General features: G+C 46.3%; 1 protein-coding gene across 2 annotated transcripts in view; it reads right to left on the bottom strand.

The window, feature by feature from the left end:
- The window catches only part of fam20ca (FAM20C golgi associated secretory pathway kinase a), a 42202-nt gene that overhangs the window by 8858 nt on the left and 12506 nt on the right, over positions 1–20838 (bottom strand). The gene's annotated exons all lie outside the window — the stretch shown is intronic.

The following is a 20838-nucleotide window of genomic DNA, read 5'->3' as shown; positions in this document are numbered from 1 at the left end:
GAGAGCGAGAGAACTACCACTGTAGAGAGAGAGAGAGAACTACCACTGTAGAGAGAGAGATCTACCACTGTAGAGAGAGAGAGAGAGAGAATGAGAGAACTACCACTGTAGAGAGAGAGAGAACTACCACTGTAGAGAGAGAGAGAGAACTACCACTGGAGAGAGAGAGAGAGAGAACTACCACTGGAGAGAGAGAGAGAGAGAACTACCACTGTAGAGAGAGAGAGAGAGAACTACCACTGTAGAGAGAGAGAGAACTACCACTGTAGAGAAAGAGAGAGAGAACTACCACTGTAGAGAGAGAGAGAGAGAAAGAGAGAGAGAGAATGAGATAACTACCACTGGGGAGAGAGAGAGAGAGAGAGAGAACTACCACTGGAGAGAGAGAGAGAGAGAGAGAGAGAGAGAGAGAGAGAGAGAATGAGATAACTACCACTGTAGAGAGAGAGAGAGAGAACTACCACTGTAGAGAGAGAGAGAACTACCACTGTAGAGAGAGAGAGAGAGAACTACCACTGTAAAGAGAGAGAGAGAGAGAGAGAGATAACTACCACTGTAGAGAGAGAGAGAGCTACCACTGTAGAGAGAGAGAGAGAGAACTACCACTGTAGAGAGAGAGAGAGAATGAAATAACTACCACTGTAGAGAGAGAGAGAGAGAACTACCACTGTAGAGAGAGAGAACTACCACTGCAGACACAGAGAGAGAACTACCACTGTAGAGAGAGAGAATGAGATAACTACCACTGTAGAGAGAGAGAGAGAGAATTACCACTGTAGAGAGAGAGAGAGAACTACCACTGTAGAGAGAGAGAGCGAGAGTGAGAGAACTACCACTGTAGAGAGAGAGAGAGAACTACCACTGTAGAGAGAGAGAGATCTACCACTGTAGAGAGAGAGAGAGAGAATGAGAGAACTACCACTGTAGAGAGAGAGAGAGAACTACCACTGGAGAGAGAGAGAGAGAGAACTACCACTGGAGAGAGAGAGAGAGAGAACTACCACTGTAGAGAGAGAGAGAGAATTACCACTGTAGAGAGAGAGAGAACTACCACTGTAGAGAAAGAGAGAGAGAACTACCACTGTAGAGAGAGAGAGAGAGAAAGAGAGAGAGAGAATGAGATAACTACCACTGGGGAGAGAGAGAGAGAGAACTACCACTGGAGAGAGAGAGAGAGAGAGAGAGAATGAGATAACTACCACTGTAGAGAGAGAGAGAGAACTACCACTGTAGAGAGAGAGAACTACCACTGTAGAGAGAGAGAGAACTACCACTGTAAAGAGAGAGAGAGAGAGTGAGATTACCACTGTAGAGAGAGAGAGAGCTACCACTGTAGAGAGAGAGAGAACTACCACTGTAGAGAGAGAGAGAGAGAGAATGAAATAACTACCACTGTAGAGAGAGAGAACTACCACTGCAGACACAGAGAGAGAACTACCACTGTAGAGAGAGAGAATGAGATAACTACCACTGTAGAGAGAGAGAGAGAACTACCACTGCAGAGAGAGAGAGAACTACCACTGTAGAGAGAGAGAGAAATACCACTGTAGAGAGAGAGAACCACCACTGTAGAGAGAGAGAGAGAGAATGAGATGACTACCACTGTAGAGAGAGAGAGAGAGAGAACTACCACTGTAGAGAGAGAGCGAGAACTACCACTGGAGAGAGAGAGAGAGAGAGAGAGAGAGAGAAAGAACTACCACTGTAGAGAGAGAGAGAGAACTACCATTGGAGAGAGAGAGAGAGAACTACTACTGCAGAGAGAGAGAGAACTACCACTGTAGAGAGAGAGAGAACTACCACTATAGAGAAAGAGAGAGAGAACTACCACTGTAGAGAGAGAGAGAGAAAGAGAGAGAGAGAATGAAATAACTACCACTGGAGAGAGAGAGAGAGAGAGAGAGAGAGAGAGAGAGAGAGAGAGAGAGAGAGAACTACCACTGGAGAGAGAGAGAGAGAGAGAATGAGATAACTACCACTGTAGAGAGAGAGAGAGAACTACCACTGTAAAGAGAGAGAGAGAGAGAGAATGAGATAACTACCACTGCAGAGAGAGAGAACTACCACTGTAGAGAGAGAGAGAGAAATACCACTGCAGAGAGAGAGAGAGAACCACCACTGTAGAGAGAGAGAGAGAGAATGAGATGACTACCACTGTAGAGAGCGAGAGAGAGAGAACTACCACTGTAGAGAGAGAGAGAGAGAGAACTACCACTGGAGAGAGAGAGAGAGAGAGAGAGAGAGAGAGAGAGAGAGAGAGAGAGAAAGAACTACCACTGTAGAGAGGGAGAGAGAGAACTACCATTGGAGAGAGGGAGAGAGAGAACTACCATTGGAGAGAGAGAGAGAACTACTACTGCAGAGAGAGAGAGAACTACCACTGCAGAGAGAGAGAGAGAGAACTACCACTGTAGAGAAAGAGAGAGAGAACTACCACTGTAGAGAGAGAGAGAGAAAGAGAGAGAGAGAGAATGAGATAACTACCACTGGAGAGAGAGAGAGAACTACCACTGGAGAGAGAGAGAGAGAGAGAGAACGAGATAACTACCACTGTAGAGAGAGAGAGAACTACCACTGTAGAGAGAGAGAACTACCACTGTAGAGAGAGAGAGATAACTACCACTGTAGAGAGAGAGAGAGAGAGAGAAAGAACTACCACTGTAGAGAGAGAGAGAGAACTACCACTGTAGAGAGAGAGAGAGAGAACTACCACTGCAGAGAGAGAGAGAACTACCACTGTAGAGAGAGAGAGAGTGAGAGAGAGAGAATGAGATAACTACCACTGTAGAGAGAGAGCGAGAGAGAGAGAACTACCACTGTAGAGAGAGAGAGAGAGAGAGAGAGAACTACCACTGTAGAGAGAGAGAGAACTACCACTGTAGAGAGAGAGACAGAAAGAGAGAGAGAGAGAATGAGATAACTACCACTGGAGAGAGAGAGAGAACTACCACTGGAGAGAGAGAGAGAGAGAGAGAGAGAACGAGATAACTACCACTGTAGAGAGAGAGAACTACCACTGTAGAGAGAGAGAACTACCACTGTAGAGAGAGAGAGATAACTACCACTGTAGAGAGAGAGAGAGAGAAAGAACTACCACTGTAGAGAGAGAGAGAGAGAACTACCACTGTAGAGAGAGAGAGAGAGAGAACTACCACTGCAGAGAGAGAGAACTACCACTGTAGAGAGAGAGAGAGAGTGAGAGAGAGAGAGAATGAGATAACTACCACTGTAGAGAGAGAGCGAGAGAGAGAGAACTACCACTGTAGAGAGAGAGAGAGAGAGAGAGAGAACTACCACTGGAGAGAGAGAGAGAGAGAGAGAGAGAGAGAACTACCACTGTAGAGAGAGAGAGAGAGAGCGATAACTACCACTGTAGAGAGAGAGAGAGAGAACTACCACTGTAGAGAGAGAGAGAGAGCGATAACTACCACTGTAGAGAGAGAGAGAGAGAGAATGAAAGAGAGAGAAAAGATACTCTCCACAATTTAGAGATACTGTGAAATTACAGTTAGCACAGATCTGATCAAGCAGTGGGTTGGATGGACTTCATGGGAATTTGGCAGCAATCTGTGCCATCAGACGTCCCTGGAGACAGGCAGACAGGCAGACAGGCAGGCAGCGTCTGTCTACTTACTGTCTGATTCAGTGGAGGCCTGGAATTTTGGCAAATAAAAACCTCCAGGTGGACACTGATTTTTTTATCATCATTTCCCGCTCATTTCAGACAGATTTCCAGAAAGCACGGGCATACGAGAGAGCGTGTGTGTGTGAAAGGAAGAGACACAGGAAGAGAGAGAGAGAGAGAGAGAGAGACCAAGAGGGAAAGCAAGCTGGCGGTGTAGTAAATGGATTGTGTCTGTCTGGCATTTCTATTTTTTGTCATCCTTGTTGTTTTCCTTGTCATCCCCTGCAGAATGTGCATAGCACGATCCCATCTCCTCGTGCTCCTCCCTAAAGCGGATCTGAACAGAGCCTCGTTTCCTGGAACCACTGTGGTGTGACAGGCCGTTAATGACCCATCACTGCAGTCTGTCCAGGCCTCTCAGCAGGACGTCCAGGACGTGGCAGCAGAGGTGGACTGTGGGATTTCAGGGTGCCCCAGGTGTGTGCTGCAGGCTCACCGAGGCACGCCTCAGACACCGTTATAAACCGTCCCCTCTTCATTCTCTCTCTCTCACTCTCTCCCTCACCTTCTCCCTCTCTCTCCATCTTTATCGCTCCTCATCTCTCACTCTCTCCCTCTTTCTTTCCGTCTCTCTCCCTCACCTTCTCCCTCTCTCTGTCCATCTCTTTCTCGCTATCTCTTTCCCTCTCTCTGTGCAACTCGACCCCCACCCCCACCCGGAAGCCTGCGGGAACATTCCATTTAACTGAGTGGCTTTTCTTTATCTGAATATCCCCTCCCTTTTTTCCACCTGCTATTAGACCTGAGCGCATCCTGCTCCCTCCCTCTCCGACGCCTCCCGCCTCCCCACCACCAAGACCCACAGTTAACTCCGACAGGGGGAAGAGCTTGGGAGGAGGGATTCGCCACAAATCCCCAGTTTGATCCATTCAATTTCCCGGATCAAAAGGGAACTAATGGCTTTTTATTTGCACGGCGCGGGCCGAGGTGTAGCGCTGGTTCGCTGAGGAATAAAAAGGCACTGCCGTCTCCCCGGGGAGGAGATGCACGCCTTTTGACCCAGAATTTAATGTGGCATCGAGTAGGCGGCGCCCACCTGAGTCCTGCGGCTTCGTATCATTCATCCCGCGGAGCCGCGGGCACTAGGGGGGAGGTGTATTCGGAGCACAGAGCTCTCGCTCAAAAGGCAAAGATGGCATCCCAACCTCAAGTCTGCGATGGAGGTGACAGCATTAATGTGCCAGATCAACGCACACCGAGTGACTTACAAACCAGCGTGGACAGGAAGGAGAGCGATACCGCAATACCGCACAAGCTTCTGTACTACAGCGCCCCTTACCTTATATACGGGGAAACAAACGGGCGGAGAGTGAACAGTGCCGACAGATCCTTTCTCTTTCACTTTGGGACGCTGCACCACTGTGCTCAAGATCTGCCTGGCTCTGTCTGTTTCTTGCTGTGCGATGACTGCCATCACCGTCTCCGGGAGCCTGTCCGCCGTTTCGATGGCGTTTCTGACAGCTCTCAATGTGGCCCTTGCGGCCAGGGAGCGAGCGTGGAATGAGAGAGGAGGGCTGGGGTAATTACCCGCATATACTTTGAAACAGAAAGATAATGAGTAAAGGGGGAGGCAGGCTGATTATTGTATGCACGGGTGAGAGACGTATCACGGTGAGTGTCACTCAAGACGCCTTCCAAAGTCCACGTCCAGTGGGGTGAATGATGGAGGCCTCACCTCTCAGATAAACATTTCCCTCCTGAGAGCAGTGTGGTCAGAAGTTAAATAAGGTGATACGCCTTAGGCTTCAAATAAATAGCATACAGCGATGCCGTCCTCTTGATATCTAAACAAGTCCCTGTAGACAGGAGTCCTTCAGGGATCAATGTTAAAGGCTAAAGGAACATGAGACGTCATGGTAGGGCACAGAGAACGGACTTGGGCCTGCGTCCTAAACTTGTCTGGCTGCAACGGTCATCACGTCATGTTCTTCCAGGGCGATTACATCACGCCATCACGTCACGTACTTCCAGGGCGATTACATCATGTCGTTACATCACATCATTACATCACATACTCCCAGGGTTCACCCCAGGGTGCTGCCTCCCCCCTGCCCCCTCTGGCAATGATTGGCACATTCCTGCACAATGTCTCAGTAATGGGGTTACTGTAAGCTTAGCCTGCTTTCCTCAGTGCTCCAAAAGCCTGAAAATGAGACTCAACCAGAGAGCAACACTAGTAGAATATCAGACCTCTTTAAATGTCCTTTGAGAGGCTAGAGAGAGAGAGAGAGAGAGAGAGAGAGAGAGAGAGAGAGAGAATATTTGGACACTGCAATATGTACTAGATGTGAGGTAAACCCCAAACCACTGTCATGCCTCCTACACTCCGGCTGGCAAAACACTCCTCAAAATGTAGCGAGGAAGTCATGTAGCTGAGGTTAGTCATTATCTTACAGCAGAGTAATAGAAATACAAACACAATTTAACAACACTTCAGTGTTGCTGCCTTGGTAGCAGTTACCAGAGTTTATTATCTAGTAAGAATCCTAAAGCATGAAACCACAGCCTATGAGTTAAGATACTTCCTCTGTTATGGTGTGTTTGGTGAGAAAAGTAAAGTTATATTTACATGCCCTGTCATGTGTGAAAGGCCTTTAACCCTCAATTGCTCAAGTTGTATTCAATCATAATTGTAAATCACCAGGAACAATAACAGCTAGTAGCTAGTCACTGTTTGGGAGAGATTGAGCTTCTACTCCACTTCAACTCCAATAATGGAGAAATAGAAATAAATTGACAGCTTCCTTTGGGGAGTTCCATAGGTGCCTATGCTTTAAAGTGAACTGATCAGAGAAGTCAACCAGTGATGACCAAATTGGATAATTTGGAAAAATGTGCAGTTGAGTCAACAGGAAAAAAAAAAAAAACATCTCACAAAAATTCTGCTGCATGTCACAAATAAATTTACCCTTCAGGTATGTAACATTTATCCAATTGGTTATGAATTTACAAACATTACATTTACTTTTCTTCCTGAAGTAGTTTTAAAACATATTTCATACTTTAACTCTGCTGCATTTCTAAACTATTTTCATGTTTAACAGAATCATATGGCATTATTTGAATTTTTCTAAAGTGAAGGATTTGTATTCTAACAACCTGACTAGGAGAACAACGCAGAGCAATCAGACAGGCCTTCTGGGCCTGGAGGACGCTGCCATAGCAAGGCAAATTGGCCCTGCAATGAATATGAAACACTCTTCAGTCAGCCTAACCCATTAGCCCACTTTGTCCAGTAACTGTGGGAAAACAGATGTCCAACATCTCGATCAGATGTTTCAGAAAAAAAATCTCTTTTGACACGGTTTTGAGGTTTTGGTCCAAAGTTTTGCTTCAACAATTTGCCGCATTCACACAGAAAAACCCCTAATGTATCTGCCAGTGCTTGTGTTGAAAGCCGGTAAGTCTTTGAGGACAGAAAGACCAGAGTAACTTGAGTAATGCCCTTTGGGCAAAGTGAAAAGAACACGGCAGAATGCCATGACTGTAGCTGGATTATTAATGAGTATTAATGGCTGCTTGTGTGTTGACTTCCTCTGGTGGGGGGGGGGGGGGGGGTGGAGGACAAGCTTGATTGTTCAAACCTTTCCTACAACGTCCATTACTGAAGTGACAAAATCCCTTTCTTGTGTTACATAAAGACTGCTTACAGACTGACTTAAGTCTTGTCCGTGTGCGTTGGCGTAATGGGCTTTCTGTGCTTAGGGAGGGGATTGCAGACTGAAGGTGTCACTCTGATTGCTTTTGTGCCATTGCAGTTAACAGTGTGTTTATTATTTACGTGGACGTTCCGGTTGAACATGCCACAGGATGGCAGAAATGAAGTCGGCATCTCCGGGAACGTTCAACCAGCAAATGTGAGAGCCAAATCTGCAATTAACGGCAGCGGGCCCGCAAGGCCGGGAGCGGTGTTTTAGCTTAGCAGTGGACTTTCAATGCACAGGAACATCTGTTGGCAGTCTGCGTGCTAAGGAGCGGGGTGGTGACGCAGACGTCTGGAGGGAGTGAGGTAAAGGCGAAGGGGCGCACTGGTCAATGCCGTGACCGGAATTCGAGCGGCGAGCACCAGCCCCAGACAGCTGCTTTCACAGGTGTGGAGCACGCGAGCCGGCACTCGCAGACTACAATGAGGTGCTCTACACTTCAGCAAGTCCAGGTGGCCAACCTAAAACCTGTCATTAAAAGCACTGAGCCCTGCAAGGTCCCGGTCTCTCTGTCTCTCACCTTCTCTCTCTCACCTTAACTCCCTCTTTCTACAAAGCTTATTAACCCATAGCTCCATCTGACCAGTGATTGTTCCCACAAGTATTTAAAAGGACTTTCTGCGTCGCTGAACTCTGCGACCCTGGCGGATGTCGGGGAGCCAGGAGTTAACAGTTAGGCAGTGCTGTCTTGCCCCTACCATCAACACCTGCGCACGAACACGTGCAACAGTAGCGGGTGACCTCGCAACTGTATCCTCCAGGACAGGGAGTCGTCGGTGAGAACGGGCTCCGTCATCTACACGCAATCCCAGCCCGGTTTACGGCCTGGCCGACAGAGCCCGTTATCTGAGGTCACAGAGCCGGTGTGAGGCGTGGACGCACAGGCCTGGGGGAGACGCGGGACCAGATCCTAGACAAGAGTGAAATCTGGCGAAGAGGGAGATGGAGTTGGGGGAGGATGTAGGAGGTGGGGGGCGGAGGATGAAAATGGGAGGTGGGAGAAAACGCAGAGCAAGAAGGAGTCTGGAGGAGAAAGACAGAGAGAAGGAAGAGTAGACGCATGGGGGGGGGGGTCATAAGGAACTCCTTCTGATCTTTATCCCTTCACAGAGACGTGTGTCCATCCAGCCGGGCTCAGTAAACCAGGCAGAGAGGGGGATTGTCATAAAGTGATGGTTTGCCGTGCTCAAACAGCATGAGAAATTCCAGGAGGAAGTGCGCAGAGCCGCGTGAGAGCTTAGACAAGGCTTACATAAGCCTGGGGTAAGAATATTATACACTTTCATCTGTTTATGAGATTCCAAATCTGATTTAGCTTACCAGATCTTACTCACTGCTGTGCTTAATTTGTTTTTCCTCATTTCTGTGTACGTGAAAGTTTTTGTTATCACCTCACTTCACCTGTCCTGGCCTACTCCTAATTGTTCCAATTAAACTAATGAATAGATTTTTGATTACTGATTTGATTACTGTGACGCCTGATGTATGTGTGTGTGTCTACACACATACATACACACACACACACACACACACACACACACACACACACACACACACACATATATATATATATATATATATATATATATATATATATATATAAAAGAACGGTTGGAAATGGAGTTTTTGAAGTTCGCCTTCAGAAGTCGGGTATTGTTGAACACATCAGGTTAAAATGATTTAGGCAGTTAATGTGTTCTTTAATAGCTCTGTCCACTTTCCTTGTTGAAAGGAACAGAAGTGGAGAGCGACATCATAATAATCTTTAAAGCACATGTGGAGATGGAAGCAGTTCTTGTTATGAACAATGTGACTTTGAAGGGCCCCCACAGGGACACTCAATAGAGCTTCACAATCCCCAGTGAGCTGAGCAGCACGGGCACCTAACTCAGGCGAACCAGGGGCCCGGGGCCTAATGCCTGACGTTTTCTTTAACGCATTTGTCACCATCACTTTGTTCTGTGCCTCTCGCATATATTAAGACATGTCAGATAATTGGAAACAGTGCAGAATGCAGCAGTAATTATATTGCAGGGTTCAGAGAATTAAGGGTCATTGTGATTTTTAATTAGAGTTGCCCTAGGGCCCCGGATGGAAGATTACAGCGCATCGATTTAATTCGCCGCTCTATTGCTGCTCCGCATCTTTCTCTCTCTGACTGTAATTGACATTGTCCCCAGGCCAAGGGTCTGCCCCTGCCGCCGAGCTGCGGGCTCCTTTCTGGGATGCCCGCGCACAGCTGGCGCTTCCCAGCGGGTCCTCTGACACTCCCCTCTGCCGCTGCGTTCCTCGGCCTGAGCGGGTGCCGTGCCCACGCTGTGGAAAGCGGACTCGCGAGCACAGCTTCAGACTGGTGCCAAGAGGTCAACTAGAGGCAGTTGGGTAACCGGGTCAGCAGCAGGGGCTCAGTTAGCAGACCACGCCCTTCCACACCCCCTCTGCCTCTGTTAATTCATGGCTCTCTCATGGCTCTGTTAATTACTGTGGCAGCGAGTTGGTTGAGGGTTCCACTCTACGGCAAACTCCCCAAACCTCGCAGGCTGAGACAGGCCTGGGCTCAGCACCTAACATCCCCTGGTCCCAAAGCACTAATGAGTTGGAACTTATGGATAAAACTGAAAACACCTCAAAGCACTTCCTATCGCCTACGTTCCACACCGGCCTGCCTCCTTTGTTCTGTGCTCTTTCCAGTTCTTCTGCACTTTATTCGACCCAAAAATAGGCTAATAATAATAAGATGAAACAAACTGAAAAGACATCTCTGAATTAAAAGAGGTGTTTTGTTTGGTCAAAACAACATCAAAGTCAGACCTTTAAAGAAACTTTTCTTTGAATGTCTTTTTTTTTTTGTTAGTATTTATGTCTCGATCATTGTCTCTCACATATTGTTTGTTCATCACACCTCTTAAATCTTCAGAACTGTGCCTAATTGTATCATCAAGACTTGCTTATCTAATGAAGTCAAGCTTCCCGTGTGTGAGACGGAGGTACTCCTTGCTCTTCCTGTCTATAAGGAGATGCTGCGTGGTAAATTGCCACCCTGCGTCATAATTCCTAATCCCTGTCTTTAAAGGGATTGCTTGGAAGGCGAATGCGAGTGATTCTGCTTCTTTCCCCCAAGCTGGCAGTGTGTGGGGTAACAGGAAGGCAGCGAGTGTGGGCCTCTACAAAGCCTCCTCACAACATTCCGTAGCAAATGAATGTGGACAGAATGCATCCGACTCGCTTTTGAGTTTAACTTCACCAGGCTGAGAAGTCAAACTCGGGTCAATCGAACCGTTCCCTCCCCCCAGAGGGCCGCGATTAGCGTTAGCCGCACGTTCCGCCACGGACCTCGGCAGGGTCTGCCACCAGAGTCTGGCTGCTTGTCTCGGCGTTATCTCTCAGAGGGCTGAACACACCGATTAGCTCCCCATCGCACATTTCCTGTATGGTTGCTCTGCACTGTCAGTTTCATTTAAAAGGGGAAAAAGAAAGAAAAGAGCCGTGAAGCAGCGATCAAAGTGCTCTTTTCAAACATCAGGTTATGCTTCTCCGTGTTTACAAACAAGAGGATTAACTATCGGCTCGAGCGGAAAAATAAACAAGTGAACTCTCTCCGTGCCCGAGGAACTGTAAGGAAAAAAAAAATCGGAATTGTAAAAGGCAAAAACAAGTTGAGATAAATGTGAAATGGCTAAACAATTCCACTGGGTTACTCCAGTCAAAATGTCTAGAGTAAAGACCACAATTCATTCGAGCCTATGTGCTGGATTTCCACTGGCTGCGTTATCATTAGATAGTGCTTTCACCTGAAGGAGAGGCACTTGTTGTCTGCTATCACACCCAACAATGAGTTTGGCTGTGCAGCACAGTGGCCAGATAAGAAGTTCTATTGGAGAATTAATAGATCATGGTTGTCGGCCGAGCCGAGGACCACTCGTCACCGAAGAGACGCATGACTGGGCCGTGTCGAGGCCCAGATAATAACGAAGCTCTGGTCGGGGTTTCAGATTGGTTGTTCTTTCTCTACCCAAAGCCTCCTCCCTTTGTTTACATCACAGACTAGCTAGAATAGTATGCGCGCACTCCTGAGGAATTCATTCAAAAAGAATTCATCACAGGGCATTCCGTCGGAGGAATTCATCCAGACAGGTTCGTCCAGAGGAATGAAAGCCAGACGCGTCAGCTCCTTAAGGGACTACAGAGACGGGGACGGAGGATCGGGCGGATATATGGGCGGATGGAGAAATACGGGTCCTTTTGGTTTTGGAGCCTGGCCTTGAAACGAACAGTGAGAGCCGCCTCCTTCTGTGACACCGAGAACAACAAAACACCGAAGGGCGCAGAGGGGTAATGAAGACAAGCCTGGACACTTTCTGCTGCTTAACCCTGATAGGGATCTTAAGCACTTTACCTGTTTCTTCCCCAGCACACCAAATCAATTGGTATTTATCAAGCACTCATCCCTCGGCAGTCTGGCATATCGAGCCGTGGCCTTTTAGCATGTGCCTTGAGCCAGCCCAGCCATCGATGGGAAACCGAGCTGCCGTGGAGACGCAGCACTCGCGCGCTGCCCCACTGGGACAATACCACTGCCATGGAGAACAGGTGGAAAAACAGCCAGGACCTGGAGTCTAAGGGCCACCCACCCATTCTGATCTGCACAGGAAGGAAGGAAAAAACACCTCTCAAAAATCATTAAACGAGGTCAGAAACCACAGCTGGACTGCACTACCAACTCCAGAGTTCACATCTTTAATGCTCAGATCATAGGTGCTGCTCAAGTTCCAAAAGAGCAGTCGTGGTTTGGAAGTCTACAGCTTGGCACAGTGTCATGCGGTTTGGAAGTCTACAGCTTGGTACGGTGTCATGCGGTTTGGAGTCTGTAGTCACATGGGCTCATACTGAAAGCATGTCATCTCCTCAGTACAAGCCCTCATTACTCTGTCATGCCACTGAAGCTAAAGGCAGATCCTTCACCTTTTGACACTCATGTAAATCCAACATGAGTGAAAGGGGAACTTAAGAAACTACACGTAAGGGGACAGGAAAACATTTCTGTAATTTATGACAATGAATGAATTGGACTGTTTTCTTACAAATTGCAGCATGTGTTGTCCTATTTCATAAAATGCAATTCACATTTTTTCTTTCAAATGGTATAGTTAATTCAGTATATATTTTATATCTAAGGGGTTAACATAAACTGTAGCAAAATGTTATAAAATCACTAAATTAGTCATCTAACTGAAGTGTAGAGGGTACTAATTTAGTATTAAAAAGTGGTTTTAATTGTTCATTGTAATTAATGCATTTTTTAATTAGATTATTTTGCAATAGTCATGACCACATCAATTACAAACAAACTGGGTCTTGTCTGAGCCTTTCAGTCAGCGCTTTTACCACTGGCTCAACAGTGATAATAATCATCGTTTTAAATCCCACTTAACACTGACCAGCCTTGATTTTAGCTGACATGATTTCCACAGGGATGGGTGAATATAATCCAGTCTGTGTAAAGTGAATCTGGTTAGTTAATAGAGCAGCTATACACTAAAAAAACCAAACAAACAAGTAAACAAATGAACATACAAAGCATTTGTCATGACAGCATTGCTCATCTGAATGTTATTTATTTTTTTTAGAATTAAGATCCTGGTTTAAATTTTCTAGAACAAAGATCTTGGTTTTAATGTGATTAGAATGTAAAGCATGCTCCAGCTGACTTTTTGAGCTGATCTATACCTGAGGCCAGTACTGACACCCCATGCTTACCGTGGGGGAAACGTACCCGTGCGCCTGATTAAGAAAGAGCTCCAAATCACGGGATGCTGGCAGCTGCTGGCATCAGAGGCAGAGAGAATGGAAGAGAGAGAGCGAGAGAGAGAGAGAGAGAGAGAGAGAGGGAGAGAGAGAAAGAGAGAGAGAGAGGGAGGGGGGACATTGTCTCCATATGCCATCTGTGTCTACTTACACAGACTGTTTGAGCCTCAGAAACAGCCACAACAGGGGAGGCCTTTGGAGCACTGGGTTTCGGGTTCTATCTGCAGAGTTCGGCAGCAGCCTCAGAATGCTCTGCCGCCATCGATGGTCCCTGCCTCGGCTCTAATTAATGCAACGTGAGGCTCATTAAAATGCCATTTTCCAGCGGTGCATGAGCGATAATAGAATTGCGGTTGAAGTGCTGTCTTTTATTTAGCCGCCTAATGAATGTGTTTATTAATTACTTCAATAACGCGCACTTTCGCTGCCGCATGAGCCCTGACGTCTCCCGTGCGCGGCAGGAGCTGTTTGCTTGAGTTCCGCTCCGGCTGCGTGACCATCGGTTACGTCCTTCGAAATGTGTCATCTGGAGGGCTGGAGCTGCTGTCAAAGTGGCCACTGGGAAAGAGCAGCGCTCCAGGGTCCTCTCGGTTGAGAGCGCCGTGGATGACAACATACCGGCCTCGGCCCGGCCGCTGGAGCTAGACCTCTTGGGACGAGAGCGCTTTAAGTTTCCAGAGTCTGTGTGTAGTGTTTTTTTCTTTAAAAAAAAAAATCTGTCAGCATCCCCGGAACCAGCAGCGGTTGCTGTGTATCCAGTCCTTAAATGGAACAAACGCATAAACAACACTTAGTGGATTGCGGTTGCTGGCCTGTCCAGGCCAAAAGGATTTAAAAACAGCCTCCTTGATCTGGACTTCGGTTGTTTCTCGTCATGTCTCCGCCTGTCCGAGGCCTTCTGCGCCACACTCGAGGGCTGTTTGGCGGTGGTCTATGTTTGTCTGGCTGACGTGAGGTTCGCCATGGCTCGGCTTGCCTCTGAATGGCGGTGACTCACTGTGGCCTCTCACTGGTGTTTAGATGGGGGGGGGGTTGGGGTTCCCAGTTATGGGAAAATGCGTCGAGTCAGAGGAACATGCTGGCATTTGGGTCTGAGCAGAGAAATTGGTCACAAATAAAGGTGCTTTTTTTAATGATTGTGGAAGGTGGGAAGTGTCTTTATAACACATCATATTAGAGCTTCAGAGTGAGAGGCAGGTGTATTGTATTGATATGGAGGATTAGAGAGCGAGAGAGAGTGAAAGAGAGAGAGAGAGAGTTATGGAGAAGAAAGAAAGAGGATGAACAAGTGTCCCTCTCCCAAGGCAGTTCAGCTCGGCCTTGGAGTGCAGCTGGTCACGGCAGGGACAATGGCGGAATGCTGAGAAGAGCTACAGCGCAGAGCTTCTTCTGTGCAAACTCCCGCTGCAACCAAGGTAAGTAGAGTGGGGGAAAATAAGAAACGTGTTTGTGCTCGCAGATTGCTGCAGCCACTCAGCCCAATGATACATAACCCGATGATCAAAATCCAACCATCTCTGGAAGCAGGAGTTGAAAGGAACATGCAAGAAGTGAGATAATGATTGCTGTTATACTTTTTTCCTTCTGAGGGATGTTGAGCTAATGCACGGGTAAAACCGCTGTCCGATACTACGACGACTCGTCCTCATTCAAAGGAGGTGCTTATTTTTCTCTATCTTTCTCTTGGACAAAGTATGCAGGCTTAGTGCTGTAAATGTGTTGTTTGTTATTTGCATTTTTTTTATTTTGAAATGCTAACGCACTAAAATTGATACTCCAAACGGAATTCTTCAAAGCTCTACTCCGACTGCCGTTGCTGATAACTCTTTTTGCAGAACAAACGCTTAAAAAATGTAAAAAGCTTTTCATTTCTTTAAACCCAAGTGTTACAACAAAACATATAACCTCATTCTGTCTTGCGGAAAGTGCTGCCACTCAAAGCACCCGAACTCTTCTACCTTCAACACAAACAACAAACAGCTCCCATTGGCTATACACAAACAAGCCGAATTCTCAGCACATGGTTTTAATTGTCGAATCGACCAATGAGGGTACTGCTATGCAAAGAAAATGCATAAAAAGGACTCTCAGGTAAGTGCTATGTTTGATAATCGGGATGGGGATAATGGCGCTGTGAATGGAACCGGCGGTCATGGCTCTGTTCCTTTTCAAGAAGCCCCAGGATAATGAAAGGGTAAGATTTGGATCAGATTCAAAACAGACATTCCACCAATATAATTCCGTTTCACATGTATGAAATCGGTTTAGCAGCACAATATCGCACATATGCCTGACCTAATGTCAGCGAGCTGCATCACACAGGGTGACGCCATATCCCGCTACATGGAATCCTTCCCATGGGGCTATGAGGTGGGGTTGCTGCCATGTTTATTTGTACTTTAGAATGTAGCCTCTGTGAAACAGCCAGAAAACAGTGGTACCACTTTGTTCATGTGGTCGCGTCTTCTGCTCATTCACTCTCTAGCTCGCCTGACCACTGCTGCTCGCTCGTTAAGCCGGAGGGGTCAGCTTGGAACGGCGGGATTATACAGCGGCCGACAAATCCTACAGATTCTGCCTTTAAGGAAACTAGCGTGACAACATCTATCTGTTCACGTGGGGAATGGAGTGGATTTGGGGCAGGCAGTGAAATTTGGGCTCTAAGAAAAGAGGAAAAAAGAATGTCTCTCAAGTACGACTCTGCTCTCTCGGTTCTTACCGAAGAGCCGTTGAAAATAACCGTTTGCGAACACATCGCTATTAGGTCAAATGGAGCTCAACAACCAGACAAGAAATAAAGGGTGAGGAGGAAGATGACTACACCAGACTACAGATGACTTCAGAACAACAACTATTGACCACGTACTAGTTCATGACTGAGAGAAGCTGGCCAGCGGGTCCAGATAAATTTAAGATGCTTCTTAGTTGCATCCATAATTAGGACATTCATTGAACACCACAGGTGAGTACAGCATTCAGAGAAGAACACTGGTGAGTTTTGCTTTGCTTTCTCTGTGTAATATAACCTACTTGTGAGTGCCCTGGTATTGTCTCATCATAGAGAAGACTTTGGTGATGGCACAACTGTTTTTTTCTGTATTTTCCTAGAACTGAGAGGTATCCACTTAGTTGCCGAGGAAGACAACTATTTACACAAGACAAACGGAATGCTATTGTTGACATGATCTGTGTCAACAACTCTCTGAATGTAAGGGAAGTACAAAGACAATAGAGGACAGATGTTTTCCAAGAAATTCAAGATTTCAAATGTATATAGCCTTCAGTGTTCCCCAGAGCAACAGAATGCATATGAAACCGATTTATTGAGTTCTGTTCCAATGCAACAGTAATGGAGCAAAAGAACTTCCAATATGTGCAAGTAACATCTTTCATGAATTGATATGTAATATTATATATACTGCAATATTCCATACACAGTCACAGCACTATTTTATACATGTGTAGTAAAATGTCATTTATCTTTTCCGAGTGTTTGAGCTGGAGACGTTGCAGGAATTTACATTGAGGCAGGTTTTAACCCTGCAAAGAGAAGAGGCCATAACATCACTGGCTGCAGCGCTATTATCTATGTCTTTGGCTTCTGTAAGAAGACCACACACCCTGCAAAACAACTGATGTTTCACAAAGACCTTAGAGATGAACTTACAGAACTGGAACATCACCAACAGGGAGATCTGGTCTTATGTGATCATTTGGGAAAACATCAGTTTCCATTGGACTACTGAAGTCTGTAAAGGGTTTGAAAGTAATGCTAGATTCACAATCTCGTTCCTTCCACTTTATTCTCCATTCTTCAACCCTATTGAGGTATTATTCTCAACATGGTGGTGGAAGATGTATGAAGAACATTTGCTTCCCACAATGGTGATGGCATGTGGTATTGCTGGTCCTTCCAGGGGTGGGCTCTCTACAATAGGGGATATTCCCCCACACTCTCTAGAAGGGACATAGCACACAATGTTGATGAGCCCTTTGGCCTGAACCCATCCAACAACACGAAGCAACACTATTTTATCAAATATTTTTCTGTTATAACCATATTCTTGTTTTGGTTTTTTTTCCATTTTACTTTGTCATATTTTTGGAGGATTTCAAAGGAGATTTGTAGTAACATTTCGATCTGTTCAATAAAAGTTAAATGCTTACGTTTTCCCTGTTTTGTCTACACTACCAGTTTCCTTTATACAAGTTTCTTGTACTGTTGATCAATTAATTCAATTAATATTTGCAATTCATATCAGAACATATTTGCTTTGGCTACAGTGTTTGCTATTGATTGCCCTAGTACCCAGTAGGCAGAAGGAGTGTCTGTATACACCGAATCTCCATTATATTAGACACCCATCCAGTAGCATGTTGGACCTCCTTTGGCCTTCAGAACCACAGTGATTTGTCATTCGGAATAGTTCTGCAGGAATCTTGGTCTATGTGGACAGGGTAACTTTTCGCAGTTGCTGCAAATAAGATGCTGGTACTGACATGCTCTGAGCAGCCTGTTCTGCCTTGTCCTAGAAACACTCTATCGGATTAAGATCCGGGGACTGTGAAGGCCAGGGAAGCAGGAGGCATGATGGGAAAGCTCTGTCATGTTCCTGGAACCAATCCATGACTATCCAACACTTGTGGCATGGTACATTTTCCCACTAAAAATGTCCTTCTGCCATAGGGTAAAATTGCATTTGGCTGCAATTTGTCTGACTGTGCACCACCTGTTCAACAATTCTTGACATCGTCCTCTGACTCCTTTCATTGCCGAGTTGTTTCTTTTACTGGATCTTTTTCCTCAATCACACCACTTTCAGTATACTTTCAACACCACTGCATGAGAACCCCCCCCCCCCCACTGGACCTGGCTAGCACTCATGACAATGTCTTGTTCTAAGTCACTCAAATCGTCCAATTTTCCCATTCTAATGTGGATTCACATCGTTTTGATTCAGTTGTTGAACAGTCAGAAAACCTGTATTGTTTGACTTTTTTTTTTTCCATTTTGCCTGAAACTAGTCAATAGTTTGATATTCTGGTGGGTTTTTTATTTTTTAAATGTTTTTTTTTTAATTCATAGGTGATTAAATAAAAACCTTCCTCCATATTGAACATTAACTGATCATTCAAAGTGCAGGAACGATTCCATTTTTTTGCATTTACATTCAAGTTCCTAATTTGAATTTATTCATCCATAACAATCAGACTGATTAGAGTGCTAGCGTTTAAATGGCATGTCTGAAAGGGTAAACCATTAGCACCAGCTGACTTGCATGCGTTGCATTGTGTGTACCTGTGCATGATTAATTGCAAAAACAGGGTGTCATTATCACAGACATTAAATCCCCTGGATCAATTAGGTGGCAATTAAGGTTTGCAATTTTCTCTGTTAAATACAGTGCTCTAAAGTCTTGCCTCTCCACCAAAGCAGCTTTCAGAGCGATTACCGAGGAGGTTATGTTCTGCATAACTGTTTTTCCAACAGAGAGAGGCTGTGTGAGTTCCAGAGAGCCACACTCCTGTTCCTGATCATATGGTCCAGCCCATCACTGCTTCTGCAGACACCACAATTTGTCAGTGCAATTTGTCCTGTCTGCTTTTGACATTAAAATGAATGAATCAGCCAGTTGGGGGGGGGCACTTGCACCCAGTCTCCAGAGGCCCAGCGAGATATGAAGCACTCCTGAACCATCAGCCATCTGATCTCCACCTGGGATGCATCCACTGGGCCAAACTGCGTGAGATATCAGGCAGAGATAATGGCAGAAACTACAGCACCTGTTGAAGGCTGCAGCAGGATTAAGGTGTTTCGGACTGTTGTGAGATACTCACGGTGCCTTTGGCCCTGGACGGAGGGCGTCAAAGCACTGAGAACATGCAACACATGAGGACTGGAGGGACCACAGAATGGATGGACCATGCAGAGGGGCACCTCCACTCATAAACAGCCTGGCAACTAACAAAAACCACAGGGAAGGCCTGTGTTCCAGTGGAGAGGAGGCTCCTCCGCCACAGTCTACTGCCTTCAGGATGAGTGTGGAGAGACAAGCTAGAGACAAGTATGGTAATAGAAGCAACACCTAGCAGCTCATTATCGTTATCAACGGAGTGGATAGGAACACACAGATGGCAATGATTGTCCAGCACAAGACAACTTGACAGCTCCCATTAAAAATGATCGACATCGCAGGCTTGACTAAAGGCAAAACAAAAGAGATCACTTTTCATATTCTTATTTAGTATGTTTAGCAACATTTTCTGGTGTGATCTGCATAGTCTGAACACTTTCAAACAGCTGACTACAACTGAGTCAATGGGAAAACAAAGCAAAAATTCCAAAAATGTCCCGAAATGTTCCTCAAATGGTCTGAAAACATCCTCAGAATGTCCTGAAAACAAAGGCCTTCAGCCAGCTATTGGTTTGGTAGTAGGACCACTGAGGTTCTTAATATACAACCGTACCAGTTGCTTCTGTGACGCACTTCACTTTGTCATCAACAGTTCAGCGGTTTGAGAGCGAAGGAAGCAGGTCCTGAAGAGAAGGAGGGTGGAGTGAGAGAACGAGAGGATGTCAGCCACAGAGCTCAGGCAGGGGAGAGGGAAAAAGAGAGAAAGCACAAAAGAGAGGAAGAGAGGAAGCGAGCGAGAGGCTGCTATCAAAATGTGTTCTGACTGCTTGCCATCTTGAGGACAGAATGGCTGCCCAGGGAATGAGGGGTGAGACTGGGGAAAGGGGAGGAAGAAGAGGTCATTTCAGATGCGCAATCCACGCCACTCGAACGAATGTGGGGCGGTGGGGGCAGCATAGCTGTTGAGATTCAGGAAGCGGAGCTGCGATCGTTTCAGTCTGAGCTGTGGAGCAGATGTCTTCAAAGCCTCACACACAGCCTGTGCCACTGGGCTCCAGGTTGGGGATAGGGGCGGGAGCTGCACCACTCTCTAAAATGAAACATCATCTGGCACTTCTGATTCGCTTTGGCCTCCCAAGCCAGCCAATCCACGCGCTTCGAGTTTCTGATGCCACAAAGACAGAAATTATTTTCCCTGTTATCTTTCGCATGTGACTTCCCCTGTTATCTTTCACACATTACGGGCGTGCTGAAGCTGACAAACACACTCTGTAATTCCCTGCATTCACAGTGTCTAATATTTCAGCCGAGAATTTATTCATATCCTTACATAACAGCCAAGAAAAGGATATAAGAAATCAAACTTCTGTACAGACTTTAACCAATCTGATGAAAGTTCATTAAACCTTGTTGCTTCTCTGGTGAGGAAGTGTTTGGAAGAACTGCGCTGGCTACATGGAGCTGCCAGCACAGCCTGATCTAACAAATTGATGCCTGATGCACTGAGACAGTCTATTGTGAGCGTCCTAGTTTCCTGGCACCAAGGGATGCTGTGTGTGTGCGTGTGTGTGTGTGAGAGCGCACTGTGAAACCTGACCCTACGCCCAAGCTCGACTAGGCCGCCACAGCGATGGCTATCAGAGAGGAGGGATCAATCTAGATCGCGGTGTGCAGAGAGGGTGTCGCACGTCGCGTGAAGACTGCTCACGTGGGACGGCTGATCAGGGCCCGGATGCCCTGCGCCGGACTCCAAGGTTCAGCTGTCGCAGGCGCGACTCGCTTGCTCTCG

This window comes from Electrophorus electricus, chromosome 3 (genome assembly GCF_041902795.1).
Source record: "Electrophorus electricus isolate QZ-2024a chromosome 3, ASM4190279v1, whole genome shotgun sequence".
In the NCBI taxonomy this organism is placed as follows: Eukaryota; Metazoa; Chordata; class Actinopteri; order Gymnotiformes; family Gymnotidae; genus Electrophorus; species Electrophorus electricus.
Note: the sequence above shows the minus strand (reverse complement) of the source record. Positions and strands in the feature narration are given on the sequence as shown.